Here is a 16,237-nt window from a genome sequence, read left to right as displayed (position 1 = left end):
ACCATTTCACTCTCTCCCTCCCTGATTCTCTCTCTCTCTCCTGCTCTTGTCATTCTCTCTCCCTCTGTCTCTGTCTCTCTCCCTCAATCTGTTTGTCATTCTCTCTCCCTCTGTCTCTGTCTCTCTCCCTCAATCTGTTAGTCATTCTCTCTCCCTCTGTCTCTGTCTCTCTCCCTCAATCTTTGTCTTTCTCTCTCTCTCTCTGTGTCTCCATCTGTCTCTCTCCCTCTCTCTGTCTTTCTCCCTCTCTGTCATTGTCTCTGTTTCTTTCTCTCTCTGTGTCTCTGTCAGTCATTCTCTCTCTGTCTGTTGTTCTCTCCCTCTGTTTCATTCTCTTCCTGTGTATCCCTCTCTGCTTGACATTCTCTCTGTGTCTCTGTCTCATTCGCTCTGTCTGTCATTCTCCTCCCTTTGTCATTCTGTCTATGTCTCTGTTTGTCATTCTCTCTTTCTGTCTGTCATTGTCTGTGTCTCTGTCTGTCATTCTCTCTGTCTGTCATTGTCTCTGTGTCACTGTCTGTCATTGTCTGTGTCTCTGTCATTCTCTCTGTCTGTCATTGTCTCTGTGTCACTGTCTGTCATTGTCTGTGTCTCTGTCATTCTCTCTGTCTGTCATTGTCTCTGTGTCACTGTCTGCCATTGTCTGTGTCTCTGTCTGTCATTGTCTCTGTGTCACTGTCTGTCATTGTCTGTGTCTCTGTCTGTCATTCTCTCTGTCTGTCATTGTCTCTGTGTCACTGTCTGTCATTCTCTCTCTCTGTGTCTTTCTCTCTCTCTGTGACTCTGTCTGTGTCTCTGTCATTCTCATCTCGTCTCTGTCTGTCATTCTCTCTGTGTCTGTCTGTCGTTCACTCTGTGTCTCTGTCTGTCATTATCTCTCTGTCTCTGCCTGTCATTCTGTGTGTGTGTGTGTGTCATTCTCTCTTTCTCCCTGTGTCTCTCTCTGTTTGTCATGCTCTCTCCCTCTCTCTCTGTGTCATTCTCTCCCTCTCTGATTCTTTCTGTGTCTGTGTCTCTGTCTGTCATTCTTTCTGTGTCTCTATCATTCTCTCTGTGTCTCTGTCTATCATTCTCTCTCTGCCGGTCATTATCTCTGTGCCTCTGTGTGTGTCATTCTCTCTGTGTCTCTGTCTGTCATTCTCTCTCTCTCTGTTTATCATTCTCTCTTTCTGTTTTTTATTCCCGGTCTCTGCCTGTCATTCTCTCTCTGTTTGTCATTCTCTCTGTCTCTGCCTGTTGTTATCTTTATGTTTCTGTCATTCTCTTAGTTTCTCTGTCTGTCAGTCTCTTTGTGTCACTGTCTGGCATTCTCTGTCTCTGTCTGTCACTATCTCTGTGTCTATCTCTGACATTCTGTCCCTCAGTTTGTGATTCTCTCTGTGTCTCTGTTTCTCATTCTCTCTTTGTCTCTGCCTGTCATTCTCCCTATCTGTCATTCTCTCTGAGCATCTGCCTATCTTTCTCTCTGTCATTCTCCCTCTGTTTGTCATTCTCCCTGCATCTCTGCCTGTCATTCTTTCTGTGTCTCTCTCTGTCATTCTCCCAATCTGTGTTTCTGTCTGTCATTCTCTCTCTCTTTCTGTCACACTCTCTCTGTGTCTCTGTCTGTCATTCTGTCTGTATCTCTTTCTGTCATTCTGTCTCTCTGTTTGTCATTCTCTCCGTGTCTCTGCATGTCTTTCTCTCTGTCATTCTCCCTCTTTGTTTGTCATTCTGTTTGTCTCTCTGCCTGTCATTCTCTGTGTGTCTTTGCCTGTCATTCTCTCTGTGTATCTGCCTGTCATTCTCTCTTTGTCTCTGCCTGTCATTCTCTCTGTGTCTTTGCCTGTCATTCTCTCTGTGCCCTTGCATGTCTTTCTCTTTGTCATTCTCCCTCTTTGTTTGTCATTCTGTCTGTCTCTCTGCCTGTCATTCTCCCTGTGTCTTTGCCTGTCATTCTCTCTTTGTCTCTGCCTGTCATTCTCTCTCTCTGTCTTTCAGTCTCTCTGTCATTCTGTCTCTCTGTTTGTCATTCTCTCTGTGTCTCTGCCTGTCATTCTCTCTCTCTGTCTTTCAGTCTCTCTGTCATTCTGTCTCTCTGTTTGTCATTCTCTCTGTCCCTGCCTGTCATTCTCTCTGTGTCTCTGTCTGTTATTCTCTCCCGATGTCACTGTCTGTTATTCTCTCTATATATATGTCATTCTCTCTCTCCATTTCTCATTCTCTCTATTTTTCTGCCTGTCATTCTCCCTGTGTCTTTGTCTGTCATTCTCTTTGAGTCTCTGCCTGTCATTATCTCTCTCTATTTGTCACTCTCTCCCTGTTTCTTATTCTATCTTTCTGTGTCTCTGCCTGTCATTCTCTCTAACTGCCGGTCACTCTCTCTATGTTTCTGACTGTCTTTCTCTCTGTGTCCCTGCTTGTCAATCTCCCTGTGTCTCTGCCTGTCATTTTCTCTCTCTGTCAGTCTTAATGTGTCACTCTGTGTTATTGTCCCTCTCTGACTGTCATTCTCTCTCTGTTTGTCATTCTCACCGTGTTTCTGTTTGTCATTCTCTCTCTTTGTCTGTAATTCTCTGTCTCTGTTTATCATTCTCTCTCTCTCTCTTTGTTATTCTCTCTCTCTAGGTTTCTGCCTGTCATTCCCTCTCTCTGTTTGTCGGTCTCTCTGTCACTGTCTGTCATTCTCTTTGAGTCTCTGTCACTCTCTATCTCTGTATGTTAATCTATCTTTCTGTGTCTCTGCCTGTCATTCTCTCTAACTGCCAGTCATTCTCTGTGTGTTTCTGACTGTCATTCTTTCGGTGTTGCTGCCTGTCAATTTCTGTGTCTCTGCCTGTCATTTTCTCTCTCTGTCATTCTCACTGTGTCTCCCTGTGTCATTGTCCCTCTCTGCCTGTCATTCTCTCTCTGTTTGTCATTCTCACTGTGTCTCTGCCTGTCATAATCTCTGTGTTTCTGTCTGTCATTCTCTCTGTATCTCTCTCTGTCATTCTCCCACTCTATTTCTGCCTGTTATTCTCTCTGTCTCTGTCTGTCATTCCGTCTGCGTCTCTGTCTGTCATTCTCTTTGTCTGTTTGTCATTTTCTCTGTCTCTCTCTGTCATTCTGTCTCTGTTTGCCTTTCTCTCTGTGTCTCTGCCTGTGAATGGCCACAATTTGAAATGTCATCACTGCTGTTGTTTGGGAACCTCCGCAGCCAATTGGCGCACAGCAAGCTGCCGCAAAGAGCAATGTGAGAATGGCCCTGTTTTTTAGTAATGCAACTCCAGGCAATCGTCTCCACCGACTCCCTCCCCTACCCTGCACTTCATCCAACAGTGGCTGTGGGATTGGTACACCCACCCAACAGGACAGATGGGGCCTTAGCTTAATATCACATCCTTAAAGACGGCACCACCGACAGTGCGGCACTCCCTCAGCGCTGACCCTCCGACAGTGCGGCGCTCCCTCAGCACTGACCCTCCCACAGTGCGGCTCTCCCTCAGCACTGACCCTCTGACAGTGCGGCACTCCCTCAGCGGTGACCCTCCGACAGTGCGGCACTCCCTCAGCACTGATCCTCCGACAGTGCGGCACTCCCTCAATAAAGCACTCCGGGTCACGGCCTGTATTCTCTGCTCCTCTTTCTGGAGTGACCTTCTGTGTCAGAGCAGAGGTGACACAGACTCCATGGGAACTGTCAGCTTCCCACATTCCTAGGTGGAGGTCTCTTACACTGACACAGGGGGTCTGTGTGTGCTCCTCTCTGTGTGAGCAGGGTCTCTGCTGTCCGTGTTTCACACTCACAGTCTAATGAGCCCACGTGCAGACCCTCACACACAGCGTCATCACTCCTCGCAGGGTTCCCAAGCCTTTAAAAGAGAGCATTAGAGGGCATTACACAGCATGTCCAGCACAGAACCAGGCCATTCGGCCCCTCTACTCCCTGCTGCTGTTACTGTCCCACAGCAGCCTCTCCCTAACCCCTCTTCATCTCCCCCTTATCCCCATACCCTTCTGTCCCTTTCACCCTCGTGTGTTTATCCAGCTCCCCGCCCCTCAAACACATCGACACGATTCACCTCGATCCCTCCCTGTGGGAGCGAGTTCCACATTCTCCCCGCTCGCTGTGTAAAGACCTTTCTCCTGAATTCCCCCCCACCGATTGGATTTTTTAGTGACTGTCTTATATTGATGCCCCCCATTAGTTCTGGTCTCCCGCCCGCAACAAGTGGAAACATCTTCCCTACCCCGACCCTATCGAAACCCCCTCTGTCATTGTAAAGAGCTCGATCAGGTCAACCCCCTCAGACTTCTCTTTTCTAGAGACGAGAGACCCGGCCTGTTTAGCCTTTCCCGATGGTTATAAACTCTCCCTTCTCGTATCGTCTTTGTGAATCTATTTATTCACCGTCTCCAGTGTCTCCATGTTCTGGAGAGCAGCTTTGTTCAGTCAGATCCTGTATTGATAGAGGTGAGGTAGCTCCTTTCATCAGTGTGAACAATTCCAGTCGGTGTCAAAGGAGGTCAAGGGGCGAGCTGAGAAATATTGATCAGCAGTGTTCATTAGTCAGGGGAGCCCCTGTAGACAAAAACACACAGCAAGTAAACAGAAGAGATACACTTCGCCTGCTCCTCTACAGCCCGTGTGTGAGTGTCTCAGTGTCAGCTCCTCTACAGCCCGTATGTGTGTCTCAGTGTCAGCTCCTGTACTGTCCACGTGTGTGTGTCTCAGTGTCAGCTCCTGTACTGTCCACGTGTGTGTGTCTCACTGTCAGCTCCTCTACAGCCCGTGTGTGTGTCTCAGTGTCAGCTCCTGTACGGTCCGAGTGTGTGTCTCAGTGTCAGCTCCTGTACTGTCCATGTGTGTGTGTCTCACTGTCAGCTCCTCTACAGCCCATGTGTGTGTCTCACTGTCAGCTCCTGTACTGTCCAAGTGTGTGTCTCAGTGTCAGCTCCTGTACTGTCCATGTGTGTGTGTCTCACTGTCAGCTCCTCTACAGCCCGTGTGTGTGTCTCACTGTCAGCTCCTGTACGGTCCGAGTGTGTGTCTCAGTGTCAGCTCCTGTACTGTCCATGTGTGTGTGTCTCACTGTCAGCTCCTCTACAGCCCGTGTGTGTGTCTCACTGTCAGCTCCTGTACTGTCCGAGTGTGTGTCTCAGTGTCAGCTCCTCTAAAGCCCGTGTGTGTGTCTCAGTGTCAGCTCCTGTATGGTCTGTGTGTGTGTCTCTGTGTCAGCTCCTTTACTGTCCATATGTGTGTGTCTCAGTGTCAGCTCCTGTATGGTCTCTGTGTGTGTCTCAGTGTCAGCTCCTGTCCAGTCCGTGTGTGTGTCTCAGTGTCAGCTCCTGTACGGTCCGTGTGCGTGTCTCATTGTCAGCTCCTGTACTGTCCGTGTGTGTGTCTCAGTGTCAGCTCCTGTACATGTACATCAGGCTGAGCTGGTAAAAGTGACTGATTCACTCCCTGTTTGGTCCTGTAAGATCTCTAGTAATTGCAGCTATCTATCTGTCAGTAGGGTGGGAGTTTGGGATGAATGCAACCTCCTTTGTCTAATTGGTGGAATGGGGAGACCCTGCCCACACCCAGGAGGGAAGCATTGGACCTCCTCCAGCAACCCGCTCAGATCAATAGGGTCCTTTCACTGCTGCACTGAATGCTGGGATAGCAGTGCCCCCATTGCTGACCATTTGGAGGAGGTGATGGAGACGGTTACAAGAACAATCACTTCTCTCCAGGCTCCCTGTGCAATTCCTGACCCAGATTTGGGAGATATTGGTTCACGGAGAGATGTTGGCCCCTGGGTTTCAGGGGAAACCGCTCTTGCTCTTCAACCAATTGCAGCCCTGGGTTCCTGAACAAAGCAACTGGACCCTGGATCAACATCTCTTCCGAAGCGCAGCACCTCTGACTGCTCAAAGCACCCGCAGAGCCTTAAGCCTGTCACCCAGCACCAAATCAGCGCTCCTGTTTAATAACAGCTTCGAGAGAGTCACAATGCAATAAAAAAACAACTGGAGAGATGGACATGTGATGAATGGACAGTCAGTCTGTTCATTATCGACTGTTCCTCACTCACCTCCCCATTGATGCCAAAACGATGAAAACTACAATCCTGACTTTAAATTAGGCAGATTTTAAACAGATTCCAAACTAGAACATGATTAGCACTGCACTATAAACTTAGTTACAGACTAAAGATCCCGCTACACTGTCCCCATCAAACACTCCCAGGACAGGTACAGCACGGGGTTAGATACAGAGTAAATCTCCCTCTACACCGTCCCCATCAAACACTCCCAGGACAGGTATAGCACGGGGTTAGATACAGAGTAAAGCTCCCTCTACACCGTCCCCATCAAACACACCCAGGACAGGTACAGCACGGGGTTAGATACAGAGTAAAGCCCCCTCTACACCGTCCCCATCAGACACTCCCAGGACAGGTACAGCACAGTACAGAAGGGCAGACTTACTCCGACAGGGCGATGTGCCCAGCTCGCTGGAAGCTGGAAGCTGGGACTGTGAACAGTCTTCATGTTGCTGACAGAGACTTCCCTGCGGGAAACTGGCAGACGCTCCACCGGAGGAGGGAGGGGAGCAGGTCTCTCTGAAGCTGCCTTTCAAATGGAAATAGGAGTCTCTCGCAGACACTCCAGCATCAAAAGCTGTGTCTTCCTCCCCCCCCCCCGCATTCACTCTTCAACATCGCCAACCCCCAGCATACCAGACAGACAGTAGCTTACACCCCAGCTGCTCTCACACTCCCTTCCCCACCATCGAGGGATAGTAACTGGTTTCAGTTCTGGGCCCCGCTCCTCAGGAGGGACGTGTCAGCCTCGGAGAGGGGTCCAGTGCCGATTCACCGGAACGATCCCGGGGGGGGGCAGAAAGGGTTAAATTCCGGGGGGCCAGGTCTCACACAGACCGGGGCTTGTGTCCCCTCGAGTGTCGAAGGCATGGTCATCTCACCGAGGGGTTTAAGATGATGAAAGGACTCGATAGGGTCAATAGAGAGGGGCTGAATGGCCTCCTCCAGTTCCTGTGTAACAGGCTCGAGAGGGGCTGAATGGACCTCCTCCTGTTCCTGTGTAACAGCCTCGAGAGGGACTGAATGGCCTCCTCCTGTTCCTATGTAACAGCCTCGAGAGGGGCTGAATGGCCTCCTCCTGTTCCTGTGTAACATGCTCGAGATGGACTGAATGGACCTCCTCCTGTTCCTGTGTAACAGGCTCAAGAGGGGCTGAATGGCCTCCTGCTGTTCCTGTGTAACAGGCTCAAGAGGGGCTGAATGGCCTCCTGCTGTTCCTGTGTAACAGGCTCGAATGGGGCTGAATGGCCTCCTCCTGTTCCTGTGTAAAAGGCTCGAGAGGAGGGGCTGAATTAGCCTCCTCCTGTTCCTGTGTAACGGGCTCGAGAGGGGCTGAATGGACCTCCTCCTGTTCCTGTGTAACAGGCTCGACAGGAGGGGCTGAATTAGCCTCCCCCTGTTCCTGGTTAATGGGCTCGAGAAGGGATGAATGGCCTCCTCCTGTTCCTGTGTAACAGGCTCGAGAGGGGCTGAATGGCCTCCTCCTGTTCCTGTGTGACAGGCTGGAGAGGGGCTGAATGGACCTCCTCCTGTTCCTGTGTAACAGGCTCGAGAGGGGCTGAATGGCCTCCTCCTGTTCCTGTGTAACAGGTTCGAGGAGGGGCTGAATGGCCTCCTCCTGTTCCTGTGTAACAGGTTCGAGGAGTGGCTGAATGGCCTCCTCCTGTTCCTGTGTGACAGGTTTGAGGAGGGGCTGTATGGCATCCTGCTGTTCCTGTGTAACAGACTCGAGAGGGGCTGAATAGCCTCCTCCAGTTCCTGTGTAACAGGCTCAAGAGGGGCTGAATAGCCTCCTCCTGTTCCTGTGTAACAGGCTCGAGAGGGGCTGAATGGACCTCCTCCTGTTCCTGTGTAACAGGCTCGAGAGGGGCTGAATGGCCTCCTGCTGTTCCTGTGTAACAGGCTCGAGAGGGGCTGAATGGCCTCCTGCTGTTCCTGTGTAACAGACTCCAGAAGGGCTGAATGGACCTCCTGCTGTTCCTATAATCCACTCTGTGCTGGGGTTGGAATGTTGTGAGGTTTCCATGGTTATTTCCCCGTGGATTTCTGGGCAGGAAGCTGAATGATGGAGAGCTGGTTTACACAGGTAATCTCAGGCTCCTCGCTGGATCGTGGCTGTGTTAGGAAACAGCAGTGTGGACAGATGGTGGGGATTGCAATGCTCCATCTGTGTTAACCGTGGCTCTGTTGCTAACCCACTCACCAAGGATCTGGTCATGGGTTCAAAATCTACCGCACAGATTCAACCCCTATCCACCAATCCCAGTGCAGTACTGAGGGAGTGTCACACTGTCAGAGGGTCAGCGCTGAGGGAGTGCCGCACTGTCGGAGGGTCAGTGCTGAGGGAGCGCCGCACTGTCGGAGGGTCAGTACTGAGGGAGCGCCGCACTGTCGGAGGGTCAGTACTGAGGGAGCGCTGCGCTGTCGGAGGGTCAGTACTGAGGGAGTGCAGCACTGTGGGAGGGTCAGTGCTGAGGGAGCGCCGCACTGTCGGAGGGTCAGCGCTGAGGGAGCGCCGCACTGTCAAAGGGTCAGTGCTGAGGGAGCACCGCACTGTCGGAGGGTCAGTACTGAGGGAGCACCGCACTGTTGGAGGGTCAGTGCTGAGGGAGCGCCGCACTGTCGGAGGGTCGGTACTGAGGGAGCCCCGCACTGTCGGAGGGTCAGTACTGAGGGAGCGCCGCACTGTGGGAGGGTCAGTGCTGAGGGAGCGCCACACTGTGGGAGGGTCAGTGCTGAGGGAGCGTCGCACTGTCGGAGGGTCAGTGCTGAGGGAGCGCCGCACTGTCGGAGGGTCAGTGCTGAGGGAGCGCCGCACTGTCGGAGGGTCAGCGCTGAGGAAGCGCCGCACTGTCAAAGGGTCAGTGCTGAGGGAGCGCCGCACTGTCTGAGGGTCAGTGCTGAGGGAGCACCGCACTGTCGGAGGGTCAGTGCTGAGGGAGCGCCGCACTGTCGGAGGGTCAGTGCTGAGGGAGCGCCGCGCTGTGGGAGGGTCAGTGCTGAGGGAGCGCCGCATTGTCGGAGGGTCAGTGCTGAGGGAGCGCCGCACTGTCGGAGGGTCAGTACTGAGGGAGCGCCGCACTGTCGGAGGGTCAGTGCTGAGGGAGCGCCGCACTGTCGGAGGGTCAGTGCTGAGGGAGTGCCGCACTGTCGGAGGGTCAGTGCTGAGGGAGCGTCGCACTGTCGGAGGGTCAGTGCTGAGGGAGCGTCGCACTGTTGGAGGGTCAGTGCTGAGGGAGCGCCGCACTGTGGGAGGGTCAGTGCTGAGGGAGCCCCGCACTGTTGGAGGGTCAGTGCTGAGGGAGAGCCGCACTGTCGGAGGGTCGGTACTGAGGGAGCCCCGCACTGTCGGAGGGTCAGTACTGAGGGAGTGCCGCACTGTGGGAGGGTCAGTGCTGAGGGAGCGCCGCACTGTGGGAGGGTCAGTGCTGAGGGAGCGCCGCACTGTCGGAGGGTCAGTGCTGAGGGAGCGCCGTGCTGTCAGAGGGTCAGTACTGAGGGAGCGCCGTATTGTTGGCATTTCAGAGAGGCAGTTAAGAGTCAGCCTCATTGCTGTGGGTCTGGAGTCACGTGTAGGTATGACTATGTCAGAACGACAGATTTCCCTCCCTGAAGGAGAGTGAATGATATGAAGTTTTTATGGCAGGCACATGGTCACCTTCACCGACAGTAGCTTTTAATCTCACACTTATATTTTGACTGGGTTTTAAATTCCACCAGCAACAATATTTGTGTGATTTGAATTGAATAATGCAGTCGCTCCCTCACAGGACAACAGCACTGAGCAGGTTAGTGCCAGGAATGGGATTCACCTACAATAGCTCAGTTCCTAAACTGCAGCTGTAAAATCCTTCTGTACAGCTCTGAAAACATATTCCTTTCACTAATTTCTCTGTGTTCCTTCATTTGTTCTTGGCTATTGGTATTCCAGAGAGAGAGCTTCCTGTCTGCAGGATTGAGGGATTACAGCCAAGCAGACTGGCTCAGTAATGCTGCTTCTCTTCACAGCGTTCTTTGTTCTCCCACCTACAATCTACAACGCATGTTGCGGAGTTTAAAATATATTGACCCCATGGCTGGAAAGCTCACTCTACGCAGTCCCCATCAAACACTCCCAGGACAGGTACAGCACGGGGTTAGATACAGAGTAAATCTCCCTCTACACTCTCCCCATCAAACAGTCCCAGGACAGGTACAGCACGGGGTTAGATACAGAGTAAATCTCCCTCTACACTGTCCCCATTAAACACTCCCAGGACAGGTACAGCACGGGGTTAGATACAGAGTAAATCTCCCTCTACACCGTCCCCATCAAACACTCCCAGGACAGGTACAGCATGGGGTTAGATACAGAGTAAATCTCACTCTACACTGTCCCCATCAAACACTCCCAGGACAGGTACAGCACGGGGTTAGATACAGAGTAAAGCTCCGTCTACACTGTCCCCATCAAACACTCCCAGGACAGGTACAGCACGGGGTTAGATACAGAGTAAAGCTGCCTCTACACCGTCCCCATCAAACACTCCCAGGACAGGTACAGCACGGGGTTAGATACAGAGTAAATCTCCCTCTACACCGTCCCCATCAAACACTCCCAGGACAGGTACAGCACGGGGTTAGATACAGAGTAAAGCACCATGTACACCGTCCCCATCAAACACTCCCAGGACAGGTACAGCACGGGGATTGAGGACTGTAGCGAGCCCCGGCTCCTTTGGGAAGGGGGGGACTGGAAGTTTCCAGAACGCTGTTGTACGATGTGAAATATTCCAGGTGAAGGGACAGCTGTGTCTCCCCTGCAGTGATTCCCGATGTGTCCCAGATCCAATGGTCACATCCCGCTTCTCCCTCCGGAGTCTCAGGAGGTCCACTGACCTCGGCATGACCAAAAATCCCTCAGTTCCTGTTTCCATGGTGACAGTCTGTTCCATTAAAGGCACAGGCGTCCCCTCCCCCACTCCTCGCAGCACATCACAATGATAACTCGCCTGTTAGCAGCTACAGTCACATCTGTGCTCGGGGGCGGTGGGGGGACGGTGGGGAGGGGGGTATCGAGGGAGTGGGGGCGGTGGGGAGGGGGGTATCGAGGGAGCGGGGGCGGTGGGGAGGGGGGTATCGAGGGAGCAGGGGCGGTGGGGAGGGGGGTATCGAGGGAGCGGGGGCGGTGGGGAGGGGGGTATCGAGGGAGCAGGGGCGGTGGGGAGGGGGGTATCGAGGGAGCAGGGGCGGTGGGGAGGGGGGTATCGAGGGAGCAGGGGCGGTGGGGAGGGGGGTATCGAGGGAGTGGGGGCGGTGGGGCGGAGGGAGGCGAGGGGCATTTGGGGGGTATCGAGGGAGTGGGGGCAGAGGCAGGGAGGGGCGTTTGGGGGGGTATCGAGGGGGGCGGGGAGTGGGGGCGAGGGGCATTTGGGGGGTATCGAGGGAGTGGGGGCAGAGGCAGGGAGGGGCGTTTGGGGGGGTATCGAGGGGGGCGGGGAGTGGGGGCGAGGGGCATTTGGGGGGGTATCGAGGGAGCAGGGAAGGGGGGAGAGTTGCGCTTGCCATCATCGCCTCGATTCGTCGACTAAAACTTTTACAATTGATGAAAGATTCCTTCCTGGTCCCTCAACTTCCTGGGATACCGTCCACAGCCCCCCCTCAGATACCGTCCACAGCCCCCCTCAGATACCGTCCACAGCCCCCCCTCAGATACCGTCCACAGCCCCCCCTCAGATACCGTCCGCAGCCCCCCCTCAGATACCGTCCACAGCCCCCCCTCAGATACCCCCTACAGCTCCCCCTCAGATACCCCCTACAGCTCCCCCTCAGATACCCCCTACAGCTCCCCCTCACATACCCCCTACAGCTCCCCCTCAGATACCGTCCACAGCCCCCCCTCAGATACCGTCCACAGCCCCCCCTCAGATACCGTCCACAGCCCCCCCTCAGATACCGTCCACAGCCCCCCCTCAGATACCGTCCACAGCCCCCCCTCAGATACCGTCCGCAGCCCCCCCTCAGATACCGTCCGCAGCCCCCCCTCAGATACCCCCTACAGCTCCCCCTCAGATACCCCCTACAGCTCCCCCTCACATACCCCCTACAGCTCCCCCTCACATACCCCCTACAGCTCCCCCTCAGATACCGTCCACAGCCCCCCCTCAGATACCGTCCGCAGCCCCCCCTCAGATACCGTCCGCAGCCCCCCCTCAGATACCGTCCACAGCCCCCCCTCAGATACCGTCCACAGCCCCCCCTCAGATACCGTCCGCAGCCCCCCTCAGATACCGTCGCAGCCCCCCCTCAGATACCGTCCGCAGCCCCCCCTCAGATACCCCCTACAGCTCCCCCTCAGATACCGTCTGCAGCCCCCCCTCAGATACCGTCCACAGCCCCCCCTCAGATACCGTCCACAGCCCCCCCTCAGATACCGTCTGCAGCCCCCCCTCAGATACCGTCCACAGCCCCCCCTCAGATACCGTCCGCAGCCCCCTCTCAGATACCGTCTGCAGCCCCCCCTCAGATACCGTCCACAGCCCCCCCTCAGATACCGTCCACAGCCCCCCCTCAGATACCCCCTACAGCTCCCCCTCAGATACCGTCTGCAGCCCCCCCTCAGATACTGTCTGCAGCCCCCCCTCAGATACCGTCCACAGCCCCCCCTCAGATACCGTCCACAGCTCCCCCTCAGATACTGTCTGCAGCCCCCCCTCAGATACCGTCCACAGCTCCCCCTCAGATACCGTCCACAGCTCCCCCTCAGATACCGTCCGCAGCTCCCCCTCAGATACTGTCTGCAGCCCCCCCTCAGATACCGTCTGCAGCCCCCCCTCAGATACCGTCCGCAGCCCCCCCTCAGATACCGTCCGCAGCTCCCCCTCAGATACCGTCCGCAGCCCCCTCTCAGATACCCCCTACAGCTCCCCCTCAGATACCGTCCACAGCCCCCCCTCAGATACTGTCTGCAGCCCCCCCTCAGATACCGTCTGCAGCCCCCTCTCAGATACCGTCCGCAGCTCCCCCTCAGATACCGTCTGCAGCCCCCCCTCAGATACCCCCTACAGCTCCCCCTCAGATACCCCCTACAGCTCCCCCTCAGATACCGTCTGCAGCCCCCCCTCAGATACCGTCCGCAGCCCCCCCTCAGATACCCCCTACAGCCCCCCCTCACATACCCCCTACAGCTCCCCCTCAGATACCCCCTACAGCTCCCCCTCAGATACCGTCTGCAGCCCCCCCTCAGATACCGTCCGCAGCCCCCCCTCAGATACCGTCTGCAGCCCCCCCTCAGATACCGTCTGCAGCCCCCCCTCAGATACCGTCTGCAGCCCCCCCTCAGATACCGTCTGCAGCCCCCCCTCAGATACCGTCCGCAGCCCCCTCTCAGATACCGTCCGCAGCCCCCCCTCAGATACCCCCTACAGCCCCCCCTCAGATACCGTCCGCAGCTCCCCCTCACATACCCCCCTACAGCTCCCCCTCACATACCCCCTACAGCTCCCCCTCAGATACCGTCTGCAGCCCCCCCTCAGATACCGTCCGCAGCCCCCCCTCAGATACCGTCTGCAGCCCCCCCTCAGATACCGTCTGCAGCCCCCCCTCAGATACCGTCTGCAGCCCCCCCTCAGATACCGTCTGCAGCCCCCCCTCAGATACCGTCCGCAGCCCCCTCTCAGATACCGTCCGCAGCCCCCCCTCAGATACCGTCTGCAGCCCCCCCTCAGATACCGTCTGCAGCCCCCCCTCAGATACCGTCCGCAGCCCCCTCTCAGATACCGTCCGCAGCCCCCCCTCAGATACCGTCCGCCAGCCCCCCCTACAGATACCGTCTGCAGGCCCCCCCTCAGATACCGTCGGCAGCCCCCCCTCAGAGACCCCCTACAGCTCCCCCTCAGATACCCCCTACAGCTCCCCCTCAGATACTGTCTGCAGCCCCCCCTCAGATACCGTCCGCAGCCCCCCTCAGATACCCCCTACAGCTCCCCTCAGATACCCCCTACAGTCCCCCTCACATACCCCCCTACAGCCTCCCCCCTCCACATACCCCCTACAGCTCCCCCCTCACATACCCCCTACAGCTCCCCTCAGATACCCCTACAGCTCCCCCTCACATACCCCCTACAGCTCCCCCTCACATACCCCCTACAGCTCCCCCTCACATACCCCCTACAGCTCCCCCTCAGATACTGTCCGCAGCTCCCCCTCACATACCCCCTACAGCTCCCTCTCAGATACCCCCTACAGCTCCCCCTCAGATACTGTCCGCAGCTCCACCTCAGATACCCCCTACAGCTCCACCTCAGATACCCCCTACAGCTCCCCCTCAGATACCCCCTATAACTCCCTCTCAGATACCCCCTACAGCTCCCCCTCAGATACCCCCTACAGCTCCCCCTCAGATACCCCCTACAGCTCCCCCTCAGATACCCCCTACAGCTCCCCCTCAGATATCCCCTACAGCTCCCCCTCAGATACCCCCTACAGCTCCCCCTCAGATACCCCCTACAGCTCCCCCTCAGATACTGTCCGCAGCTCCACCTCAGATACCCCCTACAGCTCCACCTCAGATACCCCCCTATAACTCCCTCTCAGATACCCCCTACAGCTCCCCCTCAGATACCCCCTACAGCTCCCCCTCAGATACCGTCCGCAGCTCCTTCTCATATACCCTCTCCAGCCCCGTCTCATCAGATACCCTCTTCAACCCCCTCTCAAATACCCTCTCCAGCCCCCTCTCAGATACCCTCTCAAACCCCCTTTCAAATACCCTCTTCAGCACCCCCTCAGATACCCTCTCTCAGATACCCTCTCTCACCCTTTCTCAGATACCCTCTTCAGCCCCCCCTCAGATACCCTCTCTCGCCCCCTCTCAGATACCCTCTCTTACCCTCTCTCAGATACCCTCTCTCACCCTTTCTCAGATACCCTCTCTCGCCCCCCCACAGATACCCTCTATTGCCCTCTCTCATATACCCTCTCTCACCCTTTCTCAGATACCATCTTCAGCAACCCCCCCCCCACCCCTCAGATACCCTCCCCAGCCCCCTCTCCGATACCCAGTCTGGCTGGATGATGTTATCTGTGGTCAGCTAGTCACTGTGTCCAGGGAACGATGCCGGCCATCTCTCTAAGTTTCCATTCTTCACCCGCAAGCTTAACCAGTGAGAGTTCTCAGCATGTTTGACTGTGTACAGCATCACATTGAAGGCCAGGCCCGTTTTCTGCTGGTGTGCACACACACACTGACACACAGACAGACGTATATACACACTCACACACTCATAAACAACAAACACACACACACACACACACACACACACACAGAATTATACACACACACACAGACTTATATACACACACACTGACACACAGACAGATTTATACACATACACTCATAAATACACTAACACACACAGACTTATACACATGCACGCTGACACACAAACGTACACACACACTCATAAACAGACAAACACACACACAGACTTATATAGACACACACTGACACACAGACAGATTTATACACACACACTTATAAATACACAAACACACATTCACACTGACACATAGACAGACTTATACACACACACAGACCTATAGTCACACACTCATAAACACACACTCACACACAGACAGACATAAACACACACACTGACACGCAACCAGACTCATACACAAATACTCATAAACGCACATACACACTCACACACAAAAACTATCTCTCAACACGCACACACACATACACCCAAACCCACATACACACTGACACACTCTCACACACAAACTCTCACACACACACTGACACACTCAGGCAGATATACACACACGCTCTCTCTCACAGACACACACATACTCTCTCTCACAGACACACGTACACACGCACTCTGTCTCACACACACCCAGACACACACAGACTTACACACACACACACACACACGCACACACACTCTCTCTCTCACACATACATACACACACACTGACACACACAGGCAGACTTATACACACACACAAACTCTCTCTCTCACACACACACACATACACACACACAGCGACATACCCAGGCAGGCTTATACACATGCACACACATACACACACATGCTGACACACTCAGGCAGACTCACACTTACACTCATACACAAACTTTCACACAAAATCTCACACACACATACATATGCAGAGACACACACACACACATGGAGACA

This window comes from Carcharodon carcharias, assembly GCF_017639515.1.
Source record: "Carcharodon carcharias isolate sCarCar2 chromosome 35 unlocalized genomic scaffold, sCarCar2.pri SUPER_35_unloc_6, whole genome shotgun sequence".
Taxonomy (NCBI): Eukaryota; Metazoa; Chordata; class Chondrichthyes; order Lamniformes; family Lamnidae; genus Carcharodon; species Carcharodon carcharias.
This window is presented reverse-complemented; position numbering follows the sequence as displayed.